The 14,739-nt window shown below is 41.1% G+C and overlaps 1 long non-coding RNA gene across 1 annotated transcript; it reads left to right on the top strand.

Annotated features, from left to right (window-relative positions):
- Positions 1-10,532: 10,532 nt before the first annotated feature.
- LOC139827430 (uncharacterized) lies at positions 10,533-14,166 on the top strand. The gene is made up of 3 exons (XR_011737966.1): positions 10,533-10,767; positions 10,889-11,042; positions 14,067-14,166. It is a non-coding gene; the product is annotated as an uncharacterized lncRNA (long non-coding RNA).
- Positions 14,167-14,739: the final 573 nt, after the last annotated feature.

A 14,739-nucleotide genomic window follows, 5' to 3' on the forward strand; every position in this document is an offset into this window, starting at 1 on the left:
AAATAGACCACAGTCCTAGGGTGTGAAGGGGGTGTACAAGCTTCTTTTATAATGCTTTACACGAGATCCCCTATTATCTTAAGTGTACATTAATTCAGATGCAATATGCATAAACCAGAGCAAATCCACAAAACTGCAGCATGAAAACAGCTGGAGTACTCCCTAATTACAAGGAACCCTTTCCATATGAGATGCCAGGGATCTGAGACGAAAATTGAAAACAATTCTGTACTGGCATTTGTGCAACTGCAGTACAGAAGACACATGTGTTAGGTGCTTATCTGCATATATTCATTTTCCTGGCCAATTCCCTAATGTTTTCAAGGCGTAAGGCTCTAACAAACATCCTACATATTCACCTGATGTGTAGGAAACAGCTTGGTGCTTTATCACAGGGAACAATAAGTGCCGTATCTCAGGGGCTCGACTCATGAAATAATCGCACCCTGCAGAGTTGGTAACACCACCTTCATCTAGGAGAAAATGCTATTTTCTAGCCCTGCCCTGGCACCTGCACAGGTCCCCTGCCTGCTTTGGGAAGTGATGTTGGCAATTTCTGGTGTGCAGTGTTTTTTATGTCCTCTCAGGCAGGCAGAAAGGTGGAACAGCAGAGGTGGCAGTGGCTGGTTGTCTCCTTGAAGCAAGAAAATGTGAACACGAAGCTGCACCTCTAAGCTGTGTTTCTGAAATGTCACTGCGAGATAAATAGTGGGGAGTGGTAAGACTGAAATGACTGAGTCACAAATCCCTAAAGTCTACGCAAAGGTTTTAATCCAGCAATAATATTAGTTTCCAATTTTACTCCTCTTTTGGGGGGTATAGGACCTTTGTAATGTGCCATTTTGCTTGATACTGCTAAAATCATGTGGCCTTAATCCTTTCTGTTATTGTTGTTAAACAGGAGTCAGTGTGATCATTATCTTGCAAAGGTTCAGATTTTTGTCATTTCCTTGGCACTATCATTTTACTGATGCTATCAGGGGTACAGCAGAAGCTACTCTGAGCTGTTATGGATTCGTCATTAGCATAGAATCATATTGATTCTCCATATTTTTTTTCAAGGCTGAGCTACATGGACAGCCTAGAATAGAATTGTTTAGCACTGAGCTTAAATTGAAAGTACTGTAGCTTCTTTTTTCAGTGCAGTTTGCCTCAAAGTAGAGTGAACAGCAGGAAATATTTGCAAATATGTTTGAGCCTTAAGATTCAGTATGTTTGAGTGTTAAAAAATGTTTTTTTCTCTGTGGTGGATAAGTATTTTCTGATAGGTGCTTTTCAAATGGAAGTTAGAGACATACAGACTGTTTGTTTGTTTGTTTTCTGTGAGGTGTTCAACAAGAAAGACTTATTTTTAAGGGATCTTATTCTATTCTGTCCCTATTTATGCTCTTCGAGCTCCCTGTGCAAACAGATTGTTTTACAAAGGGAAAATAAGAAGAAAATTATGTGAAATGTTCATTTTAAAAGCCAAATCCCCCACTATTCTATAAGACTGCCTCATCCTCTACCTAGGCAGATGGTTCAAAGCTTTATACTTGGTCTGAGTTGAAAATATGGCTCAGTTTTGAGCAAACCTAGACTAAATTATAAATCAAGATCATTAAGACCCAGCCTTGGTTACCTGTATGCAGCCCAGAAGGTGTTTTCCCCCAGTTTCCAGCTCTCTTCCTATAACTTTGTTATCAAGTCTGTTCAGTGATGAGTATGCCCCTTCTTTTTTTAAGCTTTATTATATACGAGATGTAGCTCACTGACACTGTATGCTCTATTGCTTCTTGAATTAGGTAAGTTCTGAGTGGATTGTTCTTTGAATGTTGTGTGCAGATTCATATGAGTACATCCTTCCCTGGGGGTGAACATAATCTTCTCCTTTCCCATTAAGGGGAGTGTGATTACAGCGGAGTGTTGTGTGACAGATGTGGGTATTATAAACACACTGTCAGCGCTTTCTGAATGACTCAGGCATTAGTTTTCCTTCCTACCAAACACCGACAGAATGCTCTGTGTATCTCTGCATCGTAAATTGTCATCTTGGTATCAGTTCCCATTGATTCCCACACTGTATTTTAGCCAAGCACTGATAACTGTACATTGCAATGTATATGACTCCTCCTTCTTTCCTTCGTCTGTTCAATTGTTCCGGCCTCCTTTCTCCTACTCTAATTGTGAGCAGGAGATTTTGTTCATTTTCAAATGGAAATCAGTCTAGATTTGCATTTATTCAGGAATGTCATCCAGCCTTTCCCTTACCGTCTATTTATGCGTTTCTGCATTTTTTTTCTGTTAAGAGAAAACTGTCTTGAACTTTTGCACCTTTTTATTGGGTGCTAATGTAACTGTTCAAGTCAGTCAGCTCATGGCTCACTTCTCCTAAGAGTCTACTTTTTTATTATTATAAATCTGTAGCAAAATTGGAGAAGCACTCTGCCTTGCAGTACATTTTACACTTACATGAACATACAGACTGAAGACTTTTTATTCCTAGAGGTCCCACTTTCTTGTAATTCATTTCACGCTAAATAAAATGAAGGGCTATCCATTTTACCTCTGACTTGGAAACCAAAAAACAGAAGAAAGCTCAAGACTGAGAGCAAATCCCCATTGAAATTTAAATAGCTTCTTCGTAATGGAAGAAAGAACAGTAAAAACAAATAGTTTTCTGCATCCAAATGCAAATGGAGCTAGAGGAACCTAATGTGCATGTATCCTTTAAAGTTCTTCTGTCAAATCTAGTCCTTTTTTTCCCATCATCTTGTTGAGCAGATTTGTGTTGCTATAGAAGGGAAATGATTTGTGAATGTTGTTGCATATAAAGGCAAATCTTCTGTTGCTTCTGAGTTCCCTTTTTAAAATTTTTTATTTTGCTTACTCAGAAGTTCAAAGCCTGCTGTTTGGGCATATACCCTAGAACTCTAGGATGTTAAGTAAAGGGAATCCTCTGTCTTCTCTTGCAGCTCCGCAGTATGAGGAATCAGTGTACTCCTCAGTGCCCGATCTTCTGTCTCCAGGTTTGGACTCCCAGTTCTCAGCCAGAGCTACAACACCTACAGGGTTTGACAGAGAGACTTTGGTGGGCTGCTTCCACTCTACATACCCCTGGCTGGGGGGCATTGCTGCTCTAACAGAGCTCACAGGTGGGCACATCGCAACAGCACAAGTGCCCAGTCCTTCAGCTCAACTCAATCTCCTTTTCCCCAGCAGTTTAAACCAGGGCACCAGGTTGGCACTGAAGCTGCTGAGATGCAGGAGTGTGTGCTGTGCTGCTGACATGGAGTGGGACAGCAGAAGTGCAGGTGAAGATGCAAGGTGGACAGTTCTGAGCTGTAACACCTTCATCTTCTGCACCCGATGGACCTGAACCTGGCAGTCCTCCCACTCAGCACATAACTCAGCCTTGGGAACACCAAGCAGAGCCCAGCCTCAGACTTCTTAAACATTGCAGTGTGCGGCTTTCAGTCTCTGTACAAATCTAGGCCTCAGAGAACTGAACATGGAAGCATCAGCCAGAGCCTGGCTTCTCTCTTCCTTCAGTTGTAGAAGGGCCACAGAGTTGCTTTGCTAGTACTGCCCAGCCCAAAGCACAGACTGAATCGTAGTGGGATTTTATCCAGCTTTTCTTGTGGACTAGTGTGTGTAGGTTGGCAGGAATTCAAAGGTTCTGCGAAGTGAAGAATTCTCTAGTCCAGTACTCCCTCTAGCCCCATTCCTTCCAGGGTAGTGGTCCATGCAGGGCACTCTTCTGGAAAAGCTTTTTCACAAGGAGATATATGTCACTTCACACAGCTCTTGGCATCCCAGCCCCAATGCAGCTGGATCCTCAGTCCCTCATAAATGGGTCCAGGCAGGGAAATGCGGGTTAAGCCTCTTTCTAATGACTTATTTGCAAGAGTGTTCATGGGAAATGTAAATATTATAGCCTCCATCCCAAACTAAGTCACACTCCAAACTCTCTTAGTATTGGTCTTAGTCTAATACCATATAGTGCCCTGTGTTCAAGAGTAATGTGTAACAGGCAAAAGGACTCCACTTTCCCAAAGGAGACATGGGACATGCCATTCCTTCAGGGAACAGAAATAAGGGAATATGGCTCCTGGCTCTAGTCAGATGCTGAGCATATGGATTGTTCCTAGCACCAGCTTTGTGAATGAGCCGGTGGGTAAGATTTGTTTGCAGATGTATTGAAAAATTGTGAACAACAGTCTTGACTGGAGAAGGAAGGCCTGCATTTGCAAGGTAAATTATTGGGAGAAATCACACAAGTGACTCCAACCTCCTTCAGTGCAGCTTTTTATATGAAGTATCACTGAACAAAGAAGCAGGCAGGAAGGGCAACCCAAAAAGAATGAGGTGAACGATTTTCTTCCTCAGTAGCTGCTGTTGCTGTGTTGTCTGTATAAGCAACTGTTTAACTCAGCAGTCTGTTAGAATGGAATTCATTTCGGATCCAAGCATTTTTCCATATTTTGGGTTCATATTTACATTTGTTAAGGTTAATAGACCTGACAACTTCTTCATGTTCTCACCAGGGAGCAGCCACTGACAAACCGTGGGAGGGATTGAAACAATATTCTCTACAGAAAGTAAAATCTGTGCATCATAGGGCTGTTCCACATGCCTCCTTAGTAACAGTCCTCAGTCCCTGTTGGTGTAAATCAGTGCAGTACCCCTGATTTTACCTCAGCAATGCTAATTTGCACCACCTGCAGATCTGACTGCTTATTCTTGCTAGTCATTTTTCCTGTGTTCTTCTAGTAACCACGGTAGAGACTCGGTATTTCCTAAATCCACTTCATTCTTTTAGAGTCTTTCTTTCTTCTAAAGTGTTTCTGTTTCTATTTCTTCTGTGCTTGTGTTATAGAGTCCCATCTTTAAGTGCTCTATCTTGCCTTTGAGACACCATCTGCAAAAAGAGATTTTTTAAGAGCACAGGTAGAAAGGAGAGGTCAGGCAAGAGGTACCTTTGGCCACTTAAGGCTGCATGGCTTTAAAAAAGAAAACAATACAGGAAGCCTGGGAATTCATTCAGGAGAGAACTGAATTTAATTTTTCAGGGTAATACATAACCTGGTAAAGCATGAATCTGCATTCCTTCTGCTGGCATCAGGGCTCTCAGGGTAACCAAGGCAGGGACATTACTGAGTCCAAGATGCTATTCCTTCAGCTTTCTTCCACTTCCCAAACTCCACAGAGGACCATGGAGGCAGACTTTAAAATTCAAGCAGACAAGTAAGACAAAATAAGTTTGTACCTTTGAGCTGAACTGTGGTAGCTGGCATGTGCTTGCTCTAAACATAAAATAAATGTGAACTAAAATACAATAGCCAAATGGAGAATGTAACGTAAAGTATTTTAGTTGCCTTTAAAACAGTATAAACAGTATGGGTAGGTCCTGTACCTAAGTTGACGTGTGGTATCTTGCCACTGAGGGAATCAAATCCAATATATGAGTACATAGAATATACTCTTCTTTCTCTTTCTTCCAAGTTCAGTACAAGGAGGCAGGAACTGAAAGCTGTTACCAGTGTTTAAAGACCTTTGCTTTGCAGACTAGGTTTTCCAAACATTCATCCCCAAAGCTTGCCAGGTGTTTTATTAGATAGTTTCATTGCATTCCTTTGTGCTCTTGCCTTTAATGAAGTCTGGCCCAATCACTGCAGCGCTCACCCACGGAAAATCTTCCACCACAATGCCTTGAGATTACAGGTCTCCATAATAAATGTCTCCCATAAGTACATGGTAGTTAGTGTGAAGGGGTCAAGTTCTTGCTGTTAGTAAGCTTGTGTTGAAAAGAGTAAGTCGGCCTTTATTAGCATCTTGTATTAGCCTTTGTGACAGATTATACTGCTCTTTCCACAGGATTTCCAGCAACACATGCTGCATGTAGCCAAGTAGTAATCGTAAGTCATAGGTTTTTATTTGCAGACTAGCCTTCCTCTCACCATGCCTACCTCATTCCTTCACCTGCAGCTCCATTCTGTGTATTCTCTGGTGTTTTGGAAGTTCAGGAGCAGAAATGTGTTGGCTTGCAATCAAATACACCTTCATAATCTCGTCATATCTTGTTTGCTGTGTGGGTTTTTGTTAGTTTGTTTGTTTGGTTTTGTTTTTTTCATCAGGAATTTCTAGCGGACATCCTCTCCATAAAGTCTTCAGTTAGTTCTTTGTCAGATTAATCTTTATAGGCTGAAAATGCAGGAAGATGGCAAAAAAAGTCAAATAAGGCCTCAAACGTTTGTCCCCGAGTTAAGATGCTAAATATAAATGCAAACAGAAAAGGTAGACTGGAGCAGAGAGGAATGCTGTCTTGCAAGCAGTTTTTCTTCAGGGATAAATAAATTCAGAACATTTTAAGATACAGACTGAATAGAGTATAATGCTGTATTTGTCCTCAGTTTTTATCATGACTGAGAAGAGTGAAAAATTGCCTCACCTGTAAGGGCTTGGAATATAATGAGCAAGAATGAGCTTCTCTGTCAGTCCTAATAGCTTTCCCTCTGAACACATAGCTGCAATGAGTGAGATGCCACTTGTTCCAGCATTTACAGAGTAGCACTAGTTAACCATAAGTTTCTCTTTGCAACTCAGCTGATTGTTTAGCAATACAGACACTTTCAATGGTATGCTGTGGAGCATCAGTTACAGGCATGTATGTAGCTATGGGTGCACATAAAGAGAAGCAACACATATAAATGCATGTAGAGAGGAGGAAAAGGCTAAAAACCAGGTAGCCTACAAACAAATGTAGCTGTTTCTCAGTTGTGCTCCATCATTTTAAATATATTAATTAAAACTTTATTTGAATTATAGTTTGCACAGAGTAAACATCGAATTTGCTTAAAATATATCTTTATGCTAATATATTAATACATGCATATAAAATACAGGATATATATGTACCATACATGTATTCACTGAGAGGTTAGCTTTAAGTACACAAGTTCATTCTGAGCAGCACCGAAGATGTTATATTAAGCCCCTAAAACCGCAGGTTTATTAAACTTTAAACTTACAAGAGCAGCAGTACGTGTTCTTATGTACCACTAGATGGTGACTTGTGTAATGAGTTGTTGACTTTTATCCTAAAATACATTTCTCTTTTTGTTGGAATGAAGCAGAATCATTATATTACTGTCTGCACTGTTAATAATTTACCTCCATTGGCATAAACATCCTGTTGGTCATAAGAGCCTAAGGATGAACACTGGCAGAGTCTGTTTGGGACTCTGTACAACTCAAAACTTGTTTTGTTTTGTTAATAGGGGCTTCAGGATATCATGTAGAGATGTTTAGGCTACAATTCAGATGCCTCTTGAGACAAAAAGTATCCAAGGTTTTCTTGAATTATGTAATGCCATGTGCATAATTTCATACAAACGGTAAGCCTTCCCACATCAGGAAAAACTGTCTCTCCTGGTGTATGTTGTGTTTCCACTCAGAGCAGCCTCTTATTTTAGCTCTCTGCTATTGAAAGGCAAACTTCAAAATCAAACTTGGCACCTTTCCCAACATGGCTGCAGCAACAAGATCAAACAAAAGCACTTTGTTTGGCAGCTGTAGTGTCGCTCTTCAGCTGGACAGGGGATCAGACTCTTATCAACAACAGGCTGTAGCAAAGACCTGCTCACGGCCTCCATCCAGTGACGCTTGTTGCTATTAATACTCTTCATCTGGCATAAAGGATAAGAAAGCCTTTAGCCTCAAAGTGGTGAAAGTTCATTGATGACTATGCACTGAATAAGGAAAACTATAATTTCTCTCTCTCCTGTTAATGCACCATTGAGATGGAAGCTATTTAGAAGCGAATCTCTGTTTTTTGTACAACATACTTTGCTTTTGTACAAAACTTCCCACAACAGGGGGACCTATCTCTCGTTGTTTAGCCCAGGCTGCAAATTTTATCTCAACAACAAAACAGCTAATAATAACAATTCATTGCAATAAGTGATGACTTCCTGGAATTTGCTTATTATTTATCAGACTGTGACATATAGGTTGTGGCTTTCAAAAGCAACGGAAGAATGAGACAGTTTGAAGGCCTTAGTTCCTGGTAATCAGACTCTTTTAAGGAGACTTAAAGTCTGTTATCACGAATTACTTTCGGTCTACATGACTGACTCTCTTTCTGTAAGTGATTAATGAACAGATTGTAATGGATATTTCTGTGATTTGTAGCCCAGGAGCATGAGCATGTATCCCCTTTCTTGTGCTGTCCTGCTGGATATCTCTGTCATTACAGGGGGCCTGTTCTCTCCACCAAATCAGATTTTCTTTTCTCATCAAGCAAACTTCAGCATGCGACCTAGCATTTGTTGTCTGGAAGCATAAACACAAGCTAATTTTTTCTTGTCCAAATATTTATGGAAAGGTAAACCAGGACTTGACTGAATCAAAATGCGTATAAAGAGTCACCAAGGCATCTGAACATCTCTTTCCTGGGCTTCACCTACCTCCACTGTTGTTCAGTTTATTATAGCAAGACCTTGCGCATGGCTGGACTCCAGACATTTTGTGGCACAGTGTTTATTAATGCCTTGCAAAGATGAAACATTTCTGAAACAAGATTAGCATGAGTATTTACAAGCAGAGGGTTAGCTCTAGAAATAGCTCAATCAAAACATGTCAGGGCAGGCAGCTATTAATGGGAAATTATTTGCAAGGGACATATCCCCCTTCCCCAGTTATGCTTAATGTTTCCTCCCAGCATCAGGTTCATTCTCCAAAGCTTAAATGAGGAAAGTTCATGTTTGCTTCCTAAAATACAGCTCTGTTTATTTTCTGCTATCTTTCTGCCTGCAAAATTCCCTATTGATTTCCTAATGTGTATATTTCCTTTCTAATGACTAATGACTAAGCCTTAAGCTGTGCCAATGCTGGCAAAAGAGGGTGTGTCTATGCCATACTCAAGTGGACTAAAGAGGAATTATATTTGGGGTTTTTCATTGAAATAATCTCTGGTCATGTCTTGCTAAGCGGTGACTGCTCTTGTAACCAGCTATGTGGGGACAAGGGGGATGGAAAGAAGCATCCTGGGAGAGCAGGAAGTTTGGAGGTGCACAGAAGTTATGCTGAGCCCATACACTATTGGCCAAAGACAATTTATGTGCCTTGGACTATCCTAAATATGAGCATGATGTTTAAATCTAGCCTTCTACCCTGGCAGGGTGTGTTTTTGGGAGATGCAGCAGTCCTTTGTTTTCCATTCTGAGGAAACAACAACCAGTATCTTGGCTTTCAGAACGGGTACACAGTCAAGTCTTGTAAATGGAATACAGTTAATTTGCAGTGTCCTGCTGTGAGCCTTGTGACACTGTAACCTGAACCCAAAATGTGACCAAAACTGGCTTCAGGCAGAGTGCATGTCTTCTAAAGTAAATATACAAACAAAACCAAAACCAAAATGCAACCCCAAGCCAAAAGCAAACAAAAAAATTACATAGAGGAAAAATGAAAAGAAAATGGTGATTATTCCTTACCCTGTTTGAAACAGGAGCTTTTGCTAGACCATTATCTATATTCTACCTTTCCTTTCACTACAACTTGTCAGACAAATTTTGAAATCCAAGACAAAAACTGCTGGTTTAAAAAATTGCTCTCATTAAACTATTTTAGAGTGCTATAATCTAATCAAGAGATATGTTCTAAATCTGTCTTTCTTTTACCAGCAAAAGGGGTTTTTAAAGGAAGGTACACTATATCAAACTATATGTGCACATGCCTTGTAGCTGCATATCAGCTAAAGGGTTAATCCTTATAGAAAATGTGCGTAACATAAACAAGAGCTCATGTGATTTTCTGTTTTCCTGTTGAATAAAGTATCTGGGAACAACGAATGTGACACTTTGCTCCTACTAATGCTGTAGCCTGTCCCTTTGTTTAATTACTGCAATTAATCTTAATCTGTCTTTGTTTGGCAACAGCTAGGTTAGGAAGAACCAGCTGAATGCTTTTAATAGAGACTGCTGTTTTGATCACTAAAATCACAGTCTTTTCTTTGACAGATAAAAATATTCAGTATTTTATTGCCATCTGAGTGGAAGCTGTATGATTCTTCAAAATACAATTGTGTATTACTAAGGGAGTGGGAAAAATATTTACTACAAAGGAATATTTTTGTAAACACAGTAGAAAAATGAAATTCAGTGTGCCTAGAACATCTTGCCCTGTTCTGTCCCTAAAAATGCCACAGCTGTGTTTCACATTGTGTAAAGCATCACATAAGCATTTAATTCACTCCTTGTAAATTGAACTACATAAAGATGATGTAATAATTAGGTCTGAAACAGATGGAAGGCCTACTTTAGATAATACATGCGCTAAAATAGCATATGCTGGCTTCCTTCAGTTCTGTAAGTTTTAGTCTGTAAAGATGTGCTTTTGATCAGATGACAGTTACTGAAAATAATAGAATAGGCAAGATTTGCACAGAATTTTCTGAGAGAGAAGCTCTTCAGTTTTGCAGTACTGCATTTTTTAGGCATTGCGGTATATTCATAGAGCTTCATGTACAATTTCTTGGTTGTGATTCTAGGAAAACATAGTGAAGGAGTACCAATCTCATTGAAACAAGCTTCAATTTTTCGCTTGAGTGTCAATGAGTAGAATTTTACCCCATGTAGACTGAAGGACTGTAAGCTGCTCTGGCCTCACTTCAACAAAGATTAGCCAAGTGGGTCATCTGTTCTTATCTACCCTTGATCACATGAAGAATAAGACTGTACATACATGGAGAGGATGGAGCGCACTGTCCGGACAGTCACACCTCCAAAGGTAAGCCCTCTATTGCAAGTGGACCTCCAGCATCTCTGTAAGAAGAAAAGGTTCTTTTGTTCCCTTTCCAATGCTCATCCTTGCAAAAACCCAATTAAGCAACGTTCTCTACTGTTTTCAGATCCTCTGGCCATGAACAAGAGCTGGTGTACCAACTGGCACAGCACATCAAAACTAAGTCTGAACTTCACCTGGGACAAAACTGGAACCCAATGCAGCGTTTTGCAGAGCAGGCATTGCCTCACACCATCCAGCCAGATGTCCTGAGCAAGCAGGTAAAACACAGCTTCTGCAGATTTCACAGACAGCCTTAATAAAAAAATTCCAGGTGGTGGTGACAAAGGCATCAAGTAATGCAAATGCTGCAGAATAAAGTTGGTCACAGTACATTTGCCATTTCGAGATGTTAAAGATTTTCTAGGGTGTTTACAGAGACACTCTGGTGTTTGTGAGAGCATTATACAGAAGTGTCTGGTGTGCTCAGATCCTGGGATCTGGATGATTTTATTTTCAGAATGACTGTGTGCCTGACTCCAAAAATATTTTAAATAGTAAGAAACTTCCAGGCATTTTGGCCTTCTACATGTCTGTCTTACTGATGCCTAGTTGTGTCTCATACAGTTCTGCCTGTTGTGAGGTGACTTTTTAATATTTAGACATTGTGCTACTTATACCCACCACAACGCAATGCAGGTCAAGACTAGTGTTGGGAAAAATTGGAATAGCTGCATAGATTTGTTTGGAAAGCATTTCAATGTCTGTAAAATCAATATGCTGAGGTTTTCTTATCTGTCATTATGTTTTGGCTGGGTCAGACGGGTAGGGCTGAAGAAATCTTTCTTTGGGCCTGTAATCCCAGTCCCTTTAGCAGGGGGCTCTCTCCTCGGGGAGTGCAATCACGTAGTTCAGGCCATTGCTCAGACTCAGTATGAATGATAACAGATTAGGGGAATGATCGGCATTAGTAACCCTCGATTTAATCAGTACAGAGTCACACAGCTGTGACTGGGTGACTTTCTCATCACTTTCTCCCTGAAGGCCCAGTTCAGCACTAGGAGTACATGTGCTTCTGTTTCACCAAATAAACTTCAGTTTGTGCCTGCAAGATGTCCTCTACAGGGATGTGAGTCTAAATTATGTATATACACATCAAATGACTCCATGAGTGATTAGTTCAAATCCAAGAGTTTAAAAGCAAGACATTGTGGTTTTGTTCACTTGAGGAACCATTCAACATCTATTTATTTTTACGAACAAACCCCAGCAGATTATAATTACTATTTTCTTATTACTGTGGCAATCAGGAACACCACAGAGAGAAATCATCTGTGGCCCAAAGAGCTTGCAAGCTAAGCATAAGACAAGGGATAACAGATTAATGTGATGGAGGTGTCAAAGTTGTTTCAGCAGTGAGACTAATAAATAAATGTATTATTATTCTTTTGAGAGGGGAGAGGAGAGGGGAGGGGAGGGGAGGGGAGGGGAGGGGAGGGGAGGGGAGGGGAGGGGAGGGGAGGGGAGGGGAGGGGAGGGGAGGGGAGGGGAGGGGAGGGGAGGGGAGGGGAGGGGAGGGGAGGAGAGGAGAGGAGAGGAGAGGAGAGGAGAGGAGAGGAGAGGAGAGGAGAGGAGAGGAGAGGAGAGGAGAGGAGAGGAGAGGAGAGGAGAGGAGAGGAGAGGAGAGGAGAGGAGAGGAGAGGAGAGGAGAGGAGAGGAGAGGAGAGGAGAGGAGAGGAGAGGAGAGGAGAGGAGAGGAGAGGAGAGGAGAGGAGAGGAGAGGAGAGGAGAGGAGAGGAGAGGAGAGGAGAGGAGAGGAGAGGAGAGGAGAGGAGAGGATTGAACACAGGATTGCCTCTCACCTCAAATGAGAGCTTGTTATGGGAAAAGATACAAAGCAAATGGGTTTTTCAGAAAGCTGCTACAGATCCCAGTGCTGGCATCTCTCTTACCTCCTGGCTCACAAAGAGACATTCATCTCCCTGACTTGTCTCTGGTAAGAGTTGGGGGCTCTCAGCTTCCCCTTTCACTGTGCTGTACTTGGTACTGAGAGTTAAACAGCCCCTGAGATCCTGGTCCTACAGAGGTCTTCAGCTGAGAAGACTACGGAGGTGTTCTGTGGCTTGCTCTTTTAAGTATTTTACATAAAAGTGAACTATATAAACAGAGGGATCCTGTAAGCCCAGTTCCAGGCTGGGCTCTCATCCTGTGATGAAACCATTCACCAGGGAGGTGGAAAGAGGTTTCACCATGCTCAGCACCTGGGCAGCGTGTCCACTTTCGGTGTTGCGGCATATCAGGCCAGATCTGCCATAAGACACCACAACATTTTGTGGATGCTTCTGACAGCAGAAAAAACATCAAGACTATCACTTAACAACTGAGTGATAGAGACTCCTAAAGTAGGCTGATCCTGAGATGGAAGAAAAATAATATATATACATACACACACACATGTATACAAAGAGAATCCTTACTCCTGAGACAAGGTTCTGAGGGTCTTTGTACTGAAAATAAGCAGACTGGTTGATGTGATACCGAAGTAGGAACCAATAGAAGGATTCAAAGACCTGACTGAAGGTCTTCTGTTGAAACAGTTTCTTCTCAGGAGTAGAAGAGCAGAGACAGGCTGTGAGGTTTTGTACTGTTGTAAGTTTGGGACAAGGATGTTACTCGTAAAAAGTTGAAAACAAACATCCGAGTCGTCCCAAGTAAGTATTCATACACCCTATATACTACTGCACAGAATTTCTTCCACATTTGTGATGTGTGCTTTCTAGAAAAAAAATATTTTATGTAAGCTTCAGCAAGCAGTATTCTCTACTACTGCCCTTTTTCTTCATCTGTCGGTTGTGCTGCTAACTGCAGGCAGTGTGCTCATTTAGCATATTGCAGAGATGTGTCCCTTTGTTCGGTTTACAAATCCTTCACCAAGAACGTGTTTGTTATTTGGCGTTATTAAATAGCTGATTTTCCAGGAGCGCGTTTGAGCTCTGGATTGTTTGCCAGCAGTTTGTAATAAGCCAAGGAAGAGCAACAACATATAATCAAATCCATTATGACTACATTAAGATTACAGTAGAGAAAGGAAATTAAACAAACAAAAATATTGCAAAAGTTCAGCTCAGAACAATGAAGATATCTGAACAATGTTGTAAACACTTGTTACTACTTACATAAGGACCACTTGTCTGTTTACTCTCTAGCCTGAGACTGAACAGACTTTCCTTTTAAGGCTGCTTTCAGATAAGGTCAGCCTCTGTTAATATGGAATGATAGCAAATATAAACTTGTTTGTTTCTCAGCAGCTCTCAGCAATACTGAAACCATTCCTTAAGTGGCCAAAGTCTTCACTCAGTCATGACAATTTTTATTATTGAACAGACAACAGGAATAAAAATGCAGGTAAGATCATAAAATCATAGAGGAATCTATCAACCTTAGGGAAAACTTTTTTGTTGTTGAAAAATAATTAATGTAGATAAAATTTAAAGGAAAATAATTTCCATAGATACATACTGGAAAACCAGTGTTTTAAAAGCACTAATGCAGATAAGCCATCAATGGAGAAACAAGGTAATAAATTAGGTGCTGTATCAGTTGAGGCCTGAAAATTCACCTTTCTTCTCGATGTAGAGAGGGAATAGAAGGTGAAAAAGTTAAATAAATACAGACAAGCCTTAGCAAAGAGGAGACAAAGGTACTGGGCTCCACGGAAGGCAAACGGGGATAGTTTTGTAAGCCAAATCTGTTTTCCAGTTCTCCCTCATTTGACATTTGCTGTGGGAGACGGGTGGAGATGGCTGACAGCACCAGCCGTCTGCCCTGCACGCCGCGCTGCTGGCCGGCCCACGCTCGGGCAGCAGCTTTATCTTGCCAAAGTGCAAACATGAAGGGCAGTTGCAGTGATGTGCAACCTCCCACCAGCCAGAGAAGCATCCTGGTTACAGAAAAACGTGGTTTTAAGGGAATGGTCTC

Source organism: Patagioenas fasciata, chromosome 2, assembly GCF_037038585.1.
Source record: "Patagioenas fasciata isolate bPatFas1 chromosome 2, bPatFas1.hap1, whole genome shotgun sequence".
NCBI lineage: Eukaryota > Metazoa > Chordata > Aves > Columbiformes > Columbidae > Patagioenas > Patagioenas fasciata.